This window comes from Stegodyphus dumicola, chromosome 10, assembly GCF_044657685.1.
Source record: "Stegodyphus dumicola isolate Sdum_Otavi_A_Nest chromosome 10, ASM4465768v1".
Lineage (NCBI taxonomy): Eukaryota > Metazoa > Arthropoda > Arachnida > Araneae > Eresidae > Stegodyphus > Stegodyphus dumicola.
In genome coordinates, this window is record NC_140777.1 from 88,109,365 (window position 1) to 88,129,907 (window position 20,543).

The 20,543-nt window shown below is 33.4% G+C and overlaps 1 long non-coding RNA gene across 6 annotated transcripts in view; it reads right to left on the reverse strand.

The window, feature by feature from the left end:
• Positions 1 to 5,057: 5,057 nt before the first annotated feature.
• Positions 5,058 to 20,543, reverse strand: part of LOC118194396 (uncharacterized) — a 1,067,480-nt gene continuing 1,051,994 nt past the window's right edge. For 5 of the 6 annotated variants that reach the window (XR_015043453.1, XR_015043455.1, XR_015043454.1 and 2 more), the window contains 2 exons: positions 18,202 to 18,327; positions 5,058 to 5,216 (listed from right to left, as the gene is read on the reverse strand). This is a non-coding gene — a long non-coding RNA (uncharacterized LOC118194396). The remainder of the gene's footprint in view (positions 5,217 to 18,201; positions 18,328 to 20,543) is intronic. The other variant, XR_015043456.1, reaches the window with a different exon arrangement.

Genomic DNA, 20,543 nt, shown 5'->3' on the forward strand with positions numbered 1-20,543 from the left:
GGTAAAAACATATTTGGATTTCCATTGCACTTAGCTTCAACGATATGAGGTTGTTTTTTAACTTTTCGGATGACATCCTTATATTTTTAGGCAGTCAAGATGTCAATATACTTTGCATGTTTCATTGCGCAGGAATAAAATCATTGTCCGTTATATGGCCTACCTCATAACACACCTAAATCGAACTGAATTTCTTTCTTCATTGTTGTAAGGGTCATAGGACCCTTACATAAATGAAGTAACAATGAAGTACATAATCTAATAAACATCTAATGAACCTACCTGTACATAACCTATATATAATCTGTGTTAAGATATAATTAACAGCGTGACACTTAATATGCTCTTCAACGTATATGTTTATACAGATAATAATACGATGATTATTCTCTAATGGACGTTATGTTATAATGTATCAGAGATGTAGATCATCTGTGAACATTTGGTTTTGCAAATCACTAGTAAATTATGGTAAGTTCAAATTAAAACATGATGCAAAATTCAAAAAGATAACATCTTTGTACATAAAAACTGATAATTCTGTTTTTTAAACATCTGTGTATGTCAGAGACTAAATACAGTGGATGGACAAAAATATGGAAACACCTTGTGAAATGCATGTTTGAAAAGAAAGATTGATTTTAATGAAATATGTAGGTGGCGCTGGCATTTTTGACTACTGACGCCACCTATACAGCTTCGTAAATGTGCTAAACAGTTCAGTTGTTGTCGGAGTACTGTTATGTGAGGTTGTCATTGCATTATGTCAGAGTTAACAGACTTCGAACGTGGGCAAATTGTTGGAGCACGTATGGTAAGTGCTTCCGTAAGCAAGGTAGCCGAGGTGTTTAGTGTTTCAAGAGGTACTGTATCGAAGATTTATTCCGCATATTTGAAAAGCGGAAAAACATCATCTGCTAAATCACAGCGCGGACAAAAGTGTGTCCTGAGTGATCGTGACATATGATCATTAAGGGCAATTGTGACAAAAAATAAGAAGACCACAGCAGCAAAAGTTACTGCTGAAATGAATGTTGTGTTACCGAACACTGTGAGTACCAAAACAATTAGAAGGGAGCTTCATAAACAGGAATTGCTGGCCGTGCTGCAATTGAGAAGCCACTCATCAGTGATGCTAATGCCCGTAACAGGAAAAGGTTGTGTTGAAGTCATAAAGCCTGGACTATAGAGCAGTGGAAGCGAGTAATATGGTCTGACGAGTCTTCTTTCACATTGTTTCCCACTTCTGGCCGAATTTAAGTCTAGAGAACACCATCTCAAGCCTATAATACAGACTGCTTGTTGCCAAGAGTGAAACATGGCGGGGGTTCTGTTATGGTTCGGGCAGCCATATCGTGGTTCTCTGCTAGCCCCATGATAACTGTGTCAGGGCACATGACTGCCAAGACTTATGTGAACATTTTGGCCGATCAAGTTCATCCCATGGTACAAACTTTGTTCCCCGATGGGGATGGTGTCTTCCAAGACGACAAAGCCCCTGTTCACACAGCTCACATTGTCCAGGACTGGTTTTCTGAGCACGAGGATGAGTTGTCCCATCTCTCCTGGCCACCACAGTCACCAGACCTGAATATTATCGAACCTTTGTGGTCTACATTGGAACGGAAAGTGCGTTCTCGTTATCCACCGCCAAAATCGTTATCTGAACTTGCCACCGTTTTGCAGGAAGAATGGTATAATATTCCCTTGGCAAACATACAGGAACTGTATTTATCCATTCCGAGAAGACTGCAAGCTGTTTTGGATGCCAACGGTTTTCCTACACCCTATTAAGCAAAGAAACATGTTTTTTTAAAGGTGTTTCCATATTTTTGTCCAACCCCTGTAGATATTCTCGAATTTTTTTTAACTTGTTTTAATGTCAGAAAAAAATTTATAATACTTGTATTTTGATCGTATTAACAATAATTATATATGGATATTATTAAGATATGGTAATATTATATTCTGATCATATCAATTATTATTAGAAGGAATATAATCTCAAATATGGATGAAAAACGATTATCTCGTAGAGTCATTAAGTTTGTTTGAAGCCGGACACGTGAAAAATGAGCTCCAGGACTCGAATCTGGAACTCTCGAATATGCGCCGAGTGTAATACCGTCACACCACCAAGGCAGGCAGAAAGGAGGAAGAAAATACCTTATAATATTTATGCATTTATTCCGCATTATGAAAATATTTCTTCCTTTTTATCACAGAGTGTTGCTAAAAATTAAGTTGGCTTTTAAAGCCCAAAGGAGCATTAGCCCAGAAGAGCTATTTTTCTCAAAACGAGAATTTGTGTTGAATAAAAGTCTGAAGGATTTTTCAAATTGTTGCCACCAAATATTATCGCTCGGTCTTATATTTAAAGAAATTAAATAATGCAGAACTTGCATGAATGTATGCATGTGTTTCGCATTGTGAAAAAGCAACGGTACGTAGAGTCATCAAATTTTTTAATAACTTAGTCCTCCACCCGACATGGACACCTGGAAGCCCGAATTTTGAATTTAGAATTTGCCTCATTGTGTATTTTATATTTTGTAAAACTTTAACGAATTTTTGATCAACAAATTCAACGATTTCAAAGCGACATTGTACGGGGGGGCGGGAATATTATCTCCAATGCGCAAGAATTTCTATCGGAAATTCTAAAGATAGACAGATTTTATATATTTTTAGCCCAAAGGAACATTAGCTCAAATGCTCCCAAAACGTGTATGTGTATGAAGAAAACGCCCCTTTGAGCGTGATATCAAATCTGAAGGCTTTCAGATTTTGTTTCTTTCAAATTAATTTAAAGATTCCTTTTAATATATATGTTACCGTGAAAGACCGAAATTTGAGAATGTCGACTTTCACCGGAGAATGTCAACATTCACCAAATACGTCGGTGAAAGATCGAATATTTCTTTACATTCTTGCACTCGGACCCTCACCGGTGTATGTCAACAATCACAGATATGCTCTGGTGTAGGTCGAAAAGAGAGGAGTATATGTACACGCTGCCATTCCAAAAGGAAGTGTTCCACAAATAAATGCAGTTGTAAAAGCGAGGGCCTCTTGTGCAATTCAATTGTGTCATAATAGTTTAAGTTGTTGCAATAAATAAGATTTAGATCACATAATTTGGTAAGTTTATAACTTCTATTATTTTCCTTTCTCATTGTGAATGTACTGTGTGTTTTAAGTTCTTATATTCTTAAGTTCTTATTCTGAGTCTCAAGTGCGTTTTTTCGCGAATGAATTACGGAGAAGGAAACATAATATTCTTATATGTTCAACATTCACCATCAGTACATGGTGAATGTCGACATTCACCGGTGTAAGTCAGAAATAAGAGTATTTGGAAAATATTTCGGACATACACCAAGGGACTATGTGAAGGTTTGACATTCACCGGTGAAAGTCGACATTCTCCAGATTTCGGTGTTTCACCGTAACACATGTACTGAAATTAAAGCTGAAGTTTTAATTTAACTAATGACTTTGATGTAATTCGTGATCCTGATTTTCTGGCACACTTTGCACAAATGATTATATTAATAATATGCGAACTGTTAACCGACACTCATTGTACGTCGATTCAGTTAAACAATTTTATTAGGATATGTTAAAAAAAGAATAGCGTTCTATGCAAAATTCAATGAAATGCTGTGAATTTCGGTGTTTATGTGATTACGTTCTTTGCAGTATTGAAGTTTCCTTTGGTTAGTAAGGTAAAGAAAGTGATTTCACAAAGAATATTAGATGGTAGTCCCAGCAATCCACTATATTGACTTACCATATGGCTTAACTAGCAACAAGTAATGCTTAATCGTCTGACAACAAACCGTCGTAGCGAAATGGCCAACGGCAGCGGACGGAGACTGGAAGGGAGGGAATGTGGGGCTGTAGTGGTCAGTGGCGTGCGGGACTGTCGTGAGGACAATGGAGGGTGACGCATCCGTGCAGATCCGGGGTCATCCCGCGGAAGCGCCTTCCACGGAGGAAGTCCGCCAATGCCGTTAACGCCCCAGCACACTCGGTCCAGATGGAATCGGATCCCGAGTCCATCTCGCGGGGAGCATGGAATAAAATGATAGAATGATGTCGTTCTACTTTCTGAAACAGCAGCAACGGGGAATGAATTTTCACCTTTCCTGTATTTCTAGAATGGATGTTCGGGATCAACGAGGCCAACTTTACGCACGGTTGTTTAAGATATTAAAATGTTGCGCGTACGGAATATTATAAAAGATATTAGAGTAATTTGAATTCGAAATTCAATAATTTCATTTAAAAGATCGTTAAATTTTGTTGGAATTAAATCTATGAAACCGTTTGAATCGTTGCTATCGCAGTTGACGTATGGTCAAGAAACAACGTAGGCAAATAATAATGTGAGTATAAAATCTTCACCTTGCAAAAACAAGGGGGGGGAGGAACAAAATCTAAGTTTTCTTGATCTGTTTCTTCGACTGATGATTCGTTCTTAGATATAATTTTTATTTTACATATATATTTGCTGTATTCTTTCTTACAAGCAAGCAGACTGAAAGGAGATGATGTAAATTAATTTTTGCTTTTGTATGTTGGTTTGACTGTTTATCGAATTGTTGTGGCAAAGCACGCACCGGTTAAGTGTTAAAGCAGGGATGTATTCGAGGGGGAATTTCTATCGAAAATTTTCTCGTAATCAAGTTTTGTATGGGAGATACAGGAAGTTGCATTCAATCAGCCTATTCGCAAAGAACCACGAACAATAGGGCTTTATCCACTCAGTTGTTAGTAGGCCCTTTTTCCTTTAGAATGAATCGGGAACATCTTCTCAAATAAAATACCTGTTGGAATGTTATCATGAAAGTAATCACATGAAAGTTAATTGTAATTAATTTTGAGATTCACGAAAGTTAGGAGGAATTAGCAATTAAAAACGAGACAAGTAGATAAAAATTATGAAATTTATTTTTTTATCCTAAGTTGTCGGAATGTTTCTCCTTAACAGCAGATTGTATAATTGAAACGAAACTGAGAGACAAATCTTGTTTGTAATAACACAAAAGTAATCACAGTATCTTGATTTATTAGCTAAGGGATACAAGAGTTCACATGTGAAAATTATATACATTTAAATCATCAGCAAAAATCAGATTAGTCACCTTTCTCAGTCACGTGTCTTTGACATTCCTCTTGACTCTTGAAATCAATATAACTTCCTGTATTAGCTACAAAGACAAGAAAGATATTCGGTTAATAAAAATTTAAAAGTAAGGTTTTTAAAATTTGATAATAAATTTGAAAACTTCCTTTCTTTTTACTTCTTTGTACGAAGTAAAAAGGAAGTATTGTAATCGCGAAAAGTTTCAGGCAGCATATTTCAACGAAAATATCCATTCTGACTGCTATCGAATGCAATTTAACGCTGTTCTTGCGTGATATCTGTACGTAAGGAGAGAATAAAATACTCGTTTCCTCCCAAAAAATTATAAAACTGCTTTAAAATGAATTCTGAAGAGAATTTTTCTTGCCGTCTGTACGTATGTACGTATCACGCATAACGCAAAAACGAGTAGCCTCAGAACGTTGAAATTTTGTATATAGGACTGCTATAACATGTAGATGTGCACCTCGTATTTTGGTTGCAATCGGCCGCACCAAACGTACATAAATATATTTATATATATATCCACTCTGTTACCCGGCTCAGTGATCTCAGTTTCTTTACTCTTATACGTTTGTAAATTGTACATTTTTTGCTTTAAAATTGATCGTATTATGTTGTTTTTATCTGCCGGTTAAGGTTTTTATGCCTTTAGTAAATCTGTAGGCAATATTTTTAGAATTATCAACAATTTTAAAGTTGTTTATGTGCTGCTAAGCCTTTTTTTTTATGGTGGCCATTGATGTTTACATTTGAAACAGCAGACTAGTGGATTTGTTGCCAATCGAGAGAAACTTAGCTTCGCAACAACAAAGATAACGCATTCATTTATTATTGCGAATTAAATCATGCTTAATCCTTTCTGGAATTTTTTCGAGGAAATAAGTGTTTAAGATTTACTTTGTAATTTTTAATACAGATATTTTGAGTTTTTATGTATTTTTCCTTGTCGCGAAGTGAGAACTGAATTACTTGATTGAGAAATACTCAATCGTCTGTAGAAAACTGTTTCTTTTTTGTTTTGTTTGCTTAATTTCTTTTATACATCATTCTAGCTTTATTATAGTATTTGAATAGAACATGTGGCAACGATTAGATAATTCTATTTTTTAAATGATATAAATTTTGTGCATTCAAGTTATAATATGAACGAAATATAATACTGTTAAGTGAATCTAGCGCCAAAGTGTCGCTATGGTAAACAAATAGAGTGAATTTTAAAGAATGCATTTATTCTATTGTAGTTTATGCGCTATAAGCGAAGTAGATTTAATTCAATCCAATAAGTTTAAATGAAATGCAAGAAAAAATGCGTATAATTTAACATTCCGTACAAGGAAGTCATGTGGTGCACACATCAGATTTTTTTTTCTTAAATGAAAGACAATGGAACAATTTCACAAAATGAGATTCATTGTGCATACATTAAAGTATTACTAAGCTGATTCATATGAGCTTATCCAGAATTCGCAGCGACGCTGCCTGTGCATTTTTCAGACACCTGAGGGAGCTTCTAACATTGCTAGAAGAATATAAATTTAGAATATAAAAGAATAAAATGCAAGAGTATACAGTATTTACGATTTGAGCTATTTTGAACATTGTTTAATTGTTGAAGCTTTTAAGATGTATCACAGCATTTCAGAGGTGGAAGCGAAGTTCACATAGGCACCATCATTTCAAGAGCGTGCCACGATAGCAACCATTCCGAAAAAACTTTAAACCTGCGGCAGTAAGCTAGCTGTAAAAAGACTTTAGACGAACAATGACGAACATCAGATAGCAAGGATCCTTTCAAGAAATTGATTGTAGCATTTGTGTCTCAAGTAATATCAGAATAACATTTTTGGAGACATAATAAACATAAACATGAGGATTATGCAATGGTCTTCTCCTTTAGGAGTCGATACCTAATCCAAGTACCATTGATGACTGTACTACGCAGCTCATTAGGCATGTCAGTTATGAAATCGGATACATGGTGACTGGAAACTAGTAGTCCAGTCAAAACAGTCATATTTTCGGCTGTCTTGAGAAGATAGAAAGCACTGCTCATGAAGAAAGACCCGTGGATCCATGGAATTCCAAACACTTACAAGAAGACTTCTCTGGAATACGGTGACTCTGTTAATCGATCCGATTTATTAAACTGGCATTCTTTAGGACTTCCAGCTCGTTTACAATAAACGTTTGACGGATGATCACTACGCGTTTAGCCGTTTTGATAAGTTATTGCTACCATGCCATGCGTTCTTTCTTGTGGATTTGCATTCCTGTAATTGGAAAATACTTACCTAGAAATCTCACAAAATCTAGAAATGCCAGTTTGGGGGTTAGACGAATCCTCATCTGAGTTTGGAATCTTTGCATGATTGCCCGAGTCACTAAATCTCAAAGTTATCAAATGCAGAGATGCCATGAACGAAGAAATAGTAACTCCTCCAAATACAGCAAAATTACAGACTGATGAGCAAGAAATATGGTATTCATTGCTTATGGTATCATGAAATTACTCATGAATACCTCTTACTCATGAAATTCATTATACGCTCCCGTAGAAGATCTATCAAGCATTAGTTTGGTATACCAGTACTTCTGGCGTTTTTGTATACACTGACTACAAATAAGTATTTGGACACCTATGCAAATGACGATATCTGCGGTCCTAAGGTACGTCAAGGACTCCGCCGGTATATATCGTGTAGGAAACAGCATCGGCGTTAGTCGCATGCAAGATGCCTCGCAGTTCGGAGCTCTCTGATTTCGAGAAAGGTATAATTATCGGGTATCACAAATGTGGCCGATCCTTAAGGGACATAACTAACGATCTGAAGTACCCAAAATCGACAATGGCCTATGTGATTAAGAAGTGGAAGGTGAACGGTGATTGTCGGAATGTGCCCCGAGTCGGCAGACCAACGAAACTGGGAGATAGAGACCGACGAGTGCTGTCCAGAGAAATTCGGAAGAACCGCACCCAACCGATGGCCCTCGTCCGCGAGGAGTTTCAACAGGCATTCGGGAGTATTGTTTCAAAGAATACCATCCGTAAGGAAGCACATGTGCTTGGTTTTCATGGTCGTGCTTCTGCCCATAAGCCTTTGATCACAAAGTCCAACCGCGCTGCTCGGTTAATGTGGTGCAAAGCACATCAAAATTGGACCGTAGATCAGTGGAAACGAGTTCTTTGGAGTGACTCACCCTTTACCGTTCGGGTGGCAGGATCTGGGTCTGGCGTCTACCTGGAGAACGTCTCCTACCAGAATGCATTGTGCCAACAGTCAAGTTCGGCGGAGGTGGAATAATGGTCTGGGGGTGTTTCTCCTGGTATGGGCTGGGACCCTTGGTTCCCATTCATGGTAAGCTCAACTCCGATGCCTACTGCACTATTTTGGATGACAATGTGCTTCCTACCTTGTGGCAGGTTTACGTGTTGGACCCCTGTTACTTTCAGGACGACAATGCCAGTTGTCATGTTTCGACGTTAACCAAGGCTTGGTATGGTGCCAATGGAGTTCATCGAATGGACTGGCCTGCCCAGAATCCAGACATGAACCCTATCGAGAACCTCTGGGACGAGTTGCATCGCCGAATTCAGGGGTGCACTACCCGTGCAAAATCGGTGAAGGAACTTCTATGTCTTCTCCAAGCCGAGTGGAAGAAAATACCACTAGCTGTCATACAAAGACTTGTGGAAAGTATGCCCCGGAGGGTCCATGCTGTAATTACCTCTCGTGGAGGCTCTACCAACTATTGATTTTGAATAAAGTTAGTTTTTCTTTTCTATCAAAGGTGTCCAAATACTTATTGGTAGTCAGTGTATATAGATTATGTATCTGTTTATGTAAATTGTGTATATGTAAGCACTACATATAGATATTTCCTTAGTAAGGAGACCGAATTTATCACAGTTTCATATGCTATCGCAGCTAACAATTTGTTAATTTTAAAATTATCACTGAAAAACTGATAAAAAATAATCGCTTAATCTCTGCGGATTAACAGGTTCTGAAGATCCAGAATTATACTGCAATGTACTGTCATTATTTCTAAAACTGCATTTATTGGTTTTTATTAGTGACCTACGGATTCAGATTACAAATTGTTATGCGCAAATGATTATCATTTATTTGCAAAAGTTTTTTTGAAATAAATGATATTTCTACTTAGACTGCTTTAATTTTAAAGAAATATTCAGTACATTTCGAAGGAGTTGACTTTTCTTTCAGTTACTAAAAGTATTTTGTCTTTTGCCCGTGATATGTTTTATCACTATTCCTTAAAAAAAAGGGGAAAAAAATTTGGAAGCTTTCAGATTTTACATTATGCACAAAAGACCGTTTTTTAACGTTTTATGCGTTACCTGTATTTGTTAAATATCATGTTCTTCTCACTTCATCCACATAAAATTGCACAGCGATATCACAAAATAATATTTAAAAGCAGCATACCTTTAGAAATTCGGATACACAGTCTCGCACGCTGGAGATAATTTTTTTTTCATACAATATTGCCATTCCTCGCTTTGAAATCGTTTTGTTAATCAAAAGTTCGTTAAAGTTTTACAAAATGTAAAATAGACAATAAAATAAATTAAAAAATTAGGTCTTCCAAGGTTCGGTTGGAGGACTACGTTATTCAAATTTTGATGGCTGTAGGTACTTTTGTTTTTTCACAATGCGAGAAACAGTCATGCATTCATGCCGATTCTTCATTATTTAGTTTCTTTAAATAAAATACAAGGCGATAATTTTTGATGGCAACAGTTTGAAAAGTGAAACGACGCAAAATGCCATTTCGAGACGAATAGCCCTTTAGGTCTAACTACCCTTTGGGCTAAAAAAGAGTATCTTTACACACATCTCGAGGTACTACTGTTGGGCTATTTTCATTAATATAGACATCTTCCGTTTTTTTAAAGATTTTATGAAGCGATTGACAGAATTTAATTGCAGTTTCATTGTCCCTTCTTATTAATTGCAAAATTACCTATACTTTTCATCAGTTTTGAAATTTTTTACTGTTGCGTTAATCAAACTCAGAATTTTTTCTTTATGCACCTTAAACAGGCTTATATTTTTCAACAGTTTTTAACATCGTAAATACCAACTTCCCCAGAAAGAAAAAGTTAATAAATGTTTCTCGCCGTTAATCTTTGTTTGTTCCTTGTGTGTTATCTGAATTCGTCTTCTTTTAAAAATTATTCAACATCTTCTTTAAACGATGAATTAAATTTATATGAGCTTTTCATATTTATCAAAACAAAAAGATGAAATTTTAATATTTATTTTAATTTCCAAGAATTATAAGATTCACTAGAAATGTGTTGAGCTTTTGTTTGACATTATTAATTTAAGATTAAATTTTCGTAATTTTAATATTAATGTATACCTTGGAGAAAGAAAAAAAAAGCGTTAGTCCCGTATCTTCCGTTCTACTGGACTGATTGCCGAAATTTAACTAGCGTTTTCCATGTTTCAAAAGCGCGACTTAAAAATTATTAGATTTATATATAGCATTTTAATAACATGGGTATTTTGGACTTTTTATGGACTTTTCCTGAAATATACCAATGATTTTTTCCCACGTTTCGATTCTACTATTCAAATTATGCCAAAGTGCCAAGTTTTGTAAAAATCGCACGAGTACTTTTTAAAAAATTAGCTCTCAAAATTTTAGCTCTTCCATGTTAATTGAATGTGGTATATATTTATTAATACCTATTTTTTAATCAAACTTATTTAATTCTTCCTTTCCAGTTCGGAAATTTAGATTCATTCCAAATAAAATTCGCTCATATTTTATGACTTGTTTTTAAAATTTGTATTTTTAAATAATTTTTATAAATTATTCGAAAACATTTTGAATTACAAACTACGCAATTTTTACCATCATCTTAAAGTCGATGCATTTCTAAGCATACCCGCAAAAAATTTGTTTTTTATTCAAAATTTCCTAAGGTATACGTGCATTTACATATTGGCGCTTTGGCATACTTGTTATAAGTGATAATAGCGCCAAATGTGGTTTACGCACTTTGTTAAAATTATTTTAAAGTTTGGACGATGACTATTTTTTCCGCTCGTGTACATTGAAAAAAAGGAAAGGAAAATAGGTTGCTATACATTAAGAAGTTCGCCAAGTGAATTATTCTTGGCGCAAACTGAAAAAGTTGTGCCAAGATAAATTTTTGAATTTCTCCATAAATTTCTCACCAAAAATTACAAAATTAATATTTGAGTCGTATAATCGAAATAAGGGAAAGAATTGGTATGTTATTTCAGAAGAAGACCAATTTTGTGTCAAAATACCTACGTTAGAACAATGCTATATATAAGTCTAATATTTATCCTAAGTCGCACTTTCAAGAAATGAAAAACGCAAGTTCAATTTGGTGAATCTTTCCATTAGAACGAGAGATACAGAATTTTTTTTTTTTTTTTTTTTTTTTTTTTTTTTTTTTTTTTTTTTGTATGCGTGTGCAGAGTGTGCCTTTCGAGACAGGGTAAACCAACTTAAATTTCGACAATCGGTCCAGTAGAACAAGAAGTATAGAAATCCCCCCCCCCTTCTTTTTTTTTTTTTTTTTTTTTTTTGTGTGTGTGTGCAAAGTGTACTTCTCTTTCACTCTTGTTATCAAATATTCTTTCCTTTATTTCCTGCTGCAGTGAAAACGTCAAACTAAATCAACCTTCTCAATACTTACTAAGAGATACCTTCTAAATAAATCTAAATACTTAACTGTTCCGTAACAAAGACCTGCGTACAGGAAAACTAAATTATGATCACGTGATTAAGGAAAAACATCTTTACAGTATTTTTATTAGAATTAAAATTACATGATCATGGAGGGAACGCTGTTTTTACTTCCTTGTACGAAGTAGAGAGGAAGTATTGTAATCGCGAAAAGTTTCAGCACCATATTTCAATGAAAATATCCATTTTGACCGCTATCGAATGCAATTGAACGATGTTTTTGCGTGATATCTGTACGTAAGGACAGAATAAAATACTCTTTTCCTCCAAAAAAAATTATAAAACTACTTTAAAATGAATTCTGAAGAGAAATTTTCGTGGCGTCTGTACGAACGTATGTACGTACGTATCTGGCATAACTCAAAAACGAGTAGTTGAAATTTTGTATATAAGGCTGCTATAACATGTAGATGTGCACCTCGTATTTTGGTTGCAATTGACCGCACCAAACCTATATAAATATATATATCCACTCTGTTACCCGTCTCGGTGACCTCAGTTTCGTTACTCTTATATGTTTGTAAATTGTACATTTTCTGCTTTAAAAATGATTGAATTATGTTGTTCTTATCTTCCGGTTAAGGTTTTTATGCCTTTAGTAAATCGGCATGGAATATTTTTAGAATTATCAACAATTTTAAAGTTGTTTAAGTGCCGCTAAGCCTAATAATGTTTTTGATGGCGGCCATTGCTTGCTTACATTTGAAACAGCAGGATAGTGGATTTGTTTCCAATCTAGAGAAACTTAGCTTCGCAACAACAAAGATTAAGCCTTCATTTATTATTGCCAATTAAATCATGCTTAATCCTTTCTGGAATTTTTTCGAGGAAATAAGTGTTTAAGATTTACTTCGTAAATTTTAATGCAGATATTTTGAGTTTTTATGTATATTTGCCTTGTCGCGAAGTGAGAACTGAATTAATTGAATGATAAACACTCAATCGTATGTGAAAAACTGCCTCTTTTTTGTTTTGTTTGCTTAATTTCTTTTATACATCGTTCTAGCTTTATTACAGTATTTGAATAGAACATGTGGCAACGATTGGATAATTCTTTAAATGATATAAATTTTGTGCATTATGAGTTATAATATGAACGAAATATAATACTGTTAAGTGAACCTAGCGCCAGAGTGTCGCTATGGTAAACAAAGAGAGTGAATTTTAAAGAATGCATTTATTCTATTGTGGTTTATGCGCTGTCGGCTAAGTAGATTTAATTCAATCCAACAAGTTTAAACGAAATGCAAGAAAAAATGTGTATAATTTAATATTTCGTACATGGAAGTCATGTGGTGTACACATCAGATTTTTTCCATCACAATAAAGATGTGTTCCGAGGTATTAATTTGACTACAGTGTTCCTGTAAAAAAGATATACTCCGTAATAAGCCTTCAAGCAGACTCTTAATCGATAGTGGAATGTATTCCCGGAAGTGAAGTTTAGGTATACTTCACGCTTATGTCAAGAACTGCGAAAAGGAAGAGAAGTATGATAAAGAGAGAGATGCACATTGGAGGAAGAAAAAAGGAAATAAAGCTTTCGCATCAGTTGATGTTTGAGAAAGCACCAGCAGAAGAAGAAAGATGGTGTTGGTTTAATTCACCAAAGGACAGAGAGAGGGAGGAATCGTAAGATGACGGGGAAAAATCGGAAGAAAAAACGGACACAAAGCTTCTTCCTGGGGCATATATAAATGACAGCAATGGATGGATAGCGAAATGAATGATTCTGCTCCAGGATACGACAATGGAAGATGATCCATCTAAGGTTTCAGTTTACGAAATCTCAGCGACAGATGACTGTAGGTGACCATCCTTCTTCAAGAATCTTCTCCTCGTGCAACGACAAAAAAATACAGTATAGATCACTCAGTAGAAAATATATACCGTAACATCTGAGATATAAGAATCTGGATGAGTTGAGGTCCCCGGGCACATGGAAGTACATTTGTCTTCTATTGACGAGTCCAGAACTCTGTGAGCTTGCACAATGAGCATGAAAAATTATTCGGAGTCTTCATTTTTATACAGGGACGATTATTGATGTCGACTCGTTTTTAAAGGCTTGAGTTCACAGAGGTAAATGCTCCAGGCTCCATTGAATGGGTTCTCTTCTTCTTCTGGTACAGAGTTCATCAAAAACATAACTTCTTAGAAATGAGTGCCCATTTAATGTCGAATGGCCTGTGAATCTCGAGTGATTCATAGAGAAAGCTACACCCTGATAATATTTTCAAATATCACCATAGATTCAGCTAAAAGTGGTTTTAGAATTTTATCGGTGTGATTATTTTCAAAGAAGTATATGATATTGAGTTCTGTTACGTCTATTAGGTTTAATTACAAAAGAAATGCGTGAAGCTAAAAATCAGGTAAAAAGTTAAAATGACGTAGTTTTGATTAAAGTTTGAGTTTGTTTATCCCAAAAGAGACGCTAGTTCCGAATGGGGTATTAGTCTTGAAGCGGCATTTTGCGTGGTATTACTTTTCAAATTGTTGCCACCAAATATTACCACCCTGTATTATATGAGTACTTAAAGAAATTAAATAATGGAAAATCTGCTTGAACGTGTGAATGTTTATCGCATTGTGAAAAAACGATGGGAGCTAGAGAGCCCGAATTTTGTATTTCGAATTTGTTTTATAATCTATTTCATATTGTATAAAACTTTGATTTTTTTTTTTATTTAACAAGCTCAATGATTTCTAAATGAGCAGTGGCAACACCGTATGAAAGAAAACATTTTTATCTGCACGTGCGGGATTGTTCGTCGGAAATTGTAAAGATATGCTTTTTTTAAATGTTTTAGCTGAAAAGCTAAAAAGAAAAAAAAAAAAAAAGGATTAATATGAGTATAACAGCAGATCGGTAGAATGCGAGCTCAGCGAGAGTTTAAAAAACCTTAACAATCCCTTTTGGGTGAACGTTAAAATATGGAATCTTTCATATTTTATTTATTTATTTATTTTTTATTTTATTTTATTTATTTTTTTTTTCTAAAACTATTACGTTTAAATTTCTGCTATTGGCAAAGTTTACTATTTCCTATATAAAATTTATACAAAGTAGCACAAACATGCAATACTCAATAGACTCAGAATAATCTGTAAGAACTGATAGTAATAAAATAATAACTGAGTAATAGACTTAAATAAATTAATTAAAAATGAAATAAGCATGTTTGCTTTATGAAGTTAAAGCTGGTAAAAAAGAAAATTGTGATTATACTTTTTATCAAAGAATTTCGCTGTTTAATTTTCGTTTCTTAAATATCGTTACGGCCGAGTGTACAATATAAGATTTCTTCACTAGTTTGTGGAGGTGTTTCATAGTGAAATAAACTTGAATTACGCGGGTTTAATTAAGGGCCAAAATTAAAATTTTGTCAACTATCATAATGTTTTTATTTATTTGTGATTGGAAATAAAATCGTGGGGCTTTCAGCAATGGCAGATTTATAAACAAAATTTTCGAAAAGAAATTTAATCAGTATTATACTGTACTTTATTTATATATTATTATACTGAAATTATGTTTATGTCATAATAGACCTCTAGTATATCAAACTTGTATTATTTCAAGTGACATATGAATTTGTATATAATAAATAGTTTATTTTTAGTTCAAAGGGATTTGAATCCCGAAGGACTATTTATTTCGTTTTGGCATTTTGTGTCGGACGGATAAATGTCGGTTCACTTTTCAAACTGTTGCCATAAAATGTTAGAGTCCTGCATTATATTTGAAGAAATTAAATAATGAAAAATCTGCATAAATGTATGTATATTTCTCGTATTGTGATAAAACAACGGTACCTAGAGTCATCGAATTTTGAATAACGTAATCCTCCAACGAATATGAGCATGTGGATGACCAAATTTGAAATTTGTTTTATGATCGATTTCCTATTTTTTAAAACTTTGAAGAATTTTTGATTAACAAACTCAAGGATTTCAAAGCGAGCAATGGCAACGTTGTGCAGAAAAACATTTTATCTCCAGCGCGTGAGTCTCTGTATCGGAAATTCTAAAGATATGCTCGTTTTAAAACTATTTTGCGATATTGCTGTTGCACTGGATCTTATGGTTTAAGTGCTAGGAACATGATATTTAATAAAGAAAGGTAACACACAAAATGTTAAAAAAAGCCCCTTTGGACGTAATTTAAAATCTGAAACATTTCAGATTTTTTTTTTTAAATTTTTTTTATTTTTTAGTCCAAAAGGATTTCAGTCCCCGAAGGACCATTACTTTCGTTTTGGCATTTTGCGTTGGACTCCTATAAATGTCGGTTCACTTTTCAAACTGTTGCCACGAAATGTTAGAGTCCTGCATTGTATTTGAAGAAATTAAATAATGAAAAATCTGCATAAACGTATGTACGCGCGTGCTGGAAGGCTAATTTCTAATTTCTTCTGAAAGTCTGATTTGCATTTTAACGTACCTTTCGCAAGTTTGTTTTTTAAAATAGTCAGCTTGCCATAACTATTATTTTTTAATCATTTTCTCTTTTTCTAAGTGATCGAATGCATGTAGGGAAAATTCTGAATACATTTGAAATTAGGTCTTTTGGTTTTAGTTAAATTTTAATGTCTTTTGAAAATTTGATTGAATCTTTTATCAGTTTTTGGTCTCAAATAAATCAAAAGAACGAAACATTATCCGAGACGCATTAACCAACTTTTATGAAACTTTAATTCATTTTCTCCCAATGCGTTCTGAATTGGAGTTTCAGACAAAGGAGATTAATTTGTAGTTTTTATTTCTAATTCCAATTGCTTTTTCTTATTTTAGGCTTTATTCTACTGATGAATTCTTATATTAAGTTTGATTACGTTTAGTTATAATGTTAGATCTTTTATCTACGGTTTCAATTATTAATATTAATAATGAATTGCCTTGTTTTGATTCCAATTAATTTGAATTTTGGACGCTTTGTATTTAATTTGCTTCAGTCTTGTAGCTATAGCGCAAGATAGGTTAAAATTTTTGTTTTTGGCATATTATTTTGTCTTTATAAATTATATACGTATACAATAACAATAGCGAAAACATGGACATTCTATGCCTGAACTTCACAGAACCGGCCTTGCAGGCATATGCGAAAACAGTTCAATTCGTCGCAGGAAACAGTCCCAGAAAAGATAACAAATGTTTGGCATACGCACATATATATATGTGATGTACCAGCTTTTGTCCGGAATAAATAGATTGGTGAAGAATCATAGATGTAGTCGCAACTTAAATTATCAGACTATAAGTTTAAAAAACAGGATCCATTTATTATTGGTCAGGAGAAATAGCAGTTACAAAATCAGATATCCGGAGTAAATAAAAAAGAATTACTAATAACTTTTTGTGTGAAGTTTACTGCATCGTTACATTAAAGAAAAGCCCCCGATATTCCTTTGCGAGTCCTTTTATAGCCTCTGGAAAGGCGGAGCTTCCAAGAAATGACGTCAGCCAATCCAGTTCGCTTTAAATATTTCCAGAACATTCTATAACTGTACGTGTAAAGGCGGGAAAAACAACTTGACTACGGGGCTTTGGATTTAAATTCACGTACTTTAAAATAAGAGACCATCGCCATTAAAAATGAAAAGAACATACAGTTAGAATTTTAAGTGCATTCTTGACTATAGAATTTTATTATTACATATATAAATTTTTTTTTTCATTTTCTTATGATGTCCTACTTTTTAATTTCTTTTAATTAAAAAATGTTTTTATAATAAATTTATTCTTTAAGTGCTAAGACTGTAATTTGAGGTTTATTCGACGTTTTTGAATTGCAATGTTGTACAATTATCCGTTTTGTGCTTTAACGAAATTTAACTAAGATAATAAATTTTGATTTTTTTAATATATTAAATCTCACCTCAGATAGTTTTAACATTTTTATTCAAATAATTCAAAATTACCAGTGTTCCTTAACAAAATTCTCAAGTAATTACCTTTCTTATTGTAAAATTAATAATAATCATTGAATATGCATAATGCAGAAAAACTACTTAATTTCGAAGTAAATTATTTTTGTACTTTAAAGAAAATTAGTTAATATTTAATAGAAGAGATGAAAGAAATTTTCTTATGTTTACTCTGTCTAAACGGCTATTTATTTCTAAAATAATTCGTATATTTTTCTTTTTAAATCATCGTAAAAGTATTTAAAATATAATAAATTATTAGCTTACATTAGCTAATAATTATTGAACTTCAAATTACAATAAATATTTTACTATACATTGTTGCAAAACGAACAAAACTGTAGAAATTAAGATTTTACTTACAATATTTTAAAATATTAAATATTAAATTATCTCCAGGAACTTTCTGTTTTCCAATAACACCATGATTAAATCTTCTTTTTAATCTTTTTCTCGTTTTGCTATCTGTTATATATTTTGACTTTTTACCTGTAAATTAAAAAATACAAATACAACACTAAATTCATTAATGTGTATAAAAAGATTTGTAAGAAAGAAGGAAAAAGCAAAAATTGTTTCAAATTGCTAGGATGAAAATTCTTAAAAATTTATAGATCTTTTTATCTTATTTATTAAATAACCTTAAAACATAGTAACTTGACAAAGATTAAAAAATATCGTTATTATCTCAAAAAAAAATTTCTTTGAAAAGAAAATTTTCAGAGAAAAATTTTTTATGGTCTTAGAAACAAATTATCAACGAAATAAATAGCATTTCTGCTTTTGATAAACAGAAAAGAGAAAGAGAAAAAAAGTAATATGTTAAATCAAAAACACCGCGAAATCAAACAAACAAAAAGAAACATTTTGGTTTAATTAAAACTCGGTAAAAGAAACTCTCCCTAAAAAATATTTTCCGGTAATTAAAAACGATAGAAATAAGAGATTCGAAACAGAATTGCATCAAAAACAAAGTACCAGGAATTAGAAATATTTTTCTGCTATTAAAAGCTCTGCTGTAAATTAAAATTTCCTTTCAAAACATAAACCCAAAAAAAAAAAAAAAAATGAAAGTTTGTAAATGATGATAAAAGTCAGAAAGCGAAAAAAATAAAAAATTAGTAAATAAATAAATTGTACCATTTGGCCCTGGCCTCTTCTTTCATTGTACGATGTATTATTTTGTTGAAAATTTATTCCTGATTAAAACTTCAGAGCGAAAAAATTATAAAAAAGCAACGTAGTTTGTACTCCCTAAGCTCTGATGATGCTACGAAAAAATATATATATATATCTTCCCGCATTTTTCATTACCATTAAACTTCCGAAAAATTTCTTTTTATCTTTTCCTTCAAAACAAAAACCTAAATCTGGCTTTATTTACGGAAGAAAAAAAACTTTTTTTTTTTTTTTTTTTTGCCTAGAGCTCGGAGAAGTAAGCATTTTTAATGATGATAATAATAACAAGTCACGAATAAATTAGAACGTAGATTGAAATTTCATAAATATAATCACGAGTTTATGAAATTATCGAATAAAGCGCACTACCTAACATTTTGCTGAGTCAGGTAAAACAGAAGGGGGGGGGATCTGCGGGTCGCTGTTCCCTCCCTTACCAAATCTTTTGCGGAAACCACCAAAGCATCCAGTGTATTTCCGCAAGATAAATGCCAAAATCATTACAGTGGCACGCAAAAGTGGCAACGGGGGGGGGGAAGTGAGGGGGGAGGGTGCTCCGTTTAAAATTTATTATGTCTCCGACCAAGCATGTTTCGCGATAAGGGGATGGGTAAAGGGTACAAGGGGAAGGTAGGGGTTTTATTTAAACGAACCGCTGCGGTGTTGTTAAAAGAGAAAAGGGGTTTAGGCTCCCCAAACAGCCATTAAGAACTATTAATCAATGGAATTAGGCTTAATTGATCTCATCCTAACGGTAGTGGCACGATTTCGAACCGGATTAGGGACTTACTGTCTGTGTTGCTATTAGATTGAGAATTTCGCAAAAGGGAAAAGTACATAGCTCTTTCATTGCAACTCGTTGGAGAAGGCCAACATTAAACACATGACTACTTGTGTTACGTTAAAAATAAAAAAATTCCCTATCACAAAAGTTAAATATTTACATAGTTTACTATCATATTTATTTCATGTTATTTTATAGTTTATTATTCTGTGTTAATCGTATTAAAGAATCTTACTGATTTTTTTAATATTTTGAGTAATTTCTGTAGACAGACAAAATAAATTTACTGATATACCCCTGGCAAAGAAATTTCGACCTGAACAGCTTAACTGCTGTGGAAAAACAAATGTATTTGTCTGAAAGTAAACGAACGCATACGGCGAAAATAATTATTACCAGCAGATGTTAGCAGATTTTTTTTCGTCTGCTTTCGCAGATAAACTAATTACTCGGAATAAATTGCTTTACACGTTGTTAACAGCCTTTCTCTGTATTAAGATGTGAGTAATAAAAATATTATTTGGCCTTACTGTTTTAAAATGCGACGTTTTGCACCAGTTAAGCCAACCTCTTTATAACAATTCTTTTATTACAAGACAAGTGCAAAATTTTCAGCTGTCTTTCATTTATAGACACATGCACGTTTCGAGAGCATTTGAGCTACTGCCACATTGTACAAAAAATATTTGAAAAGAGCATATCTTTAGAATTTAAGATAAATAGACTCGCGCGCCGAAGATAA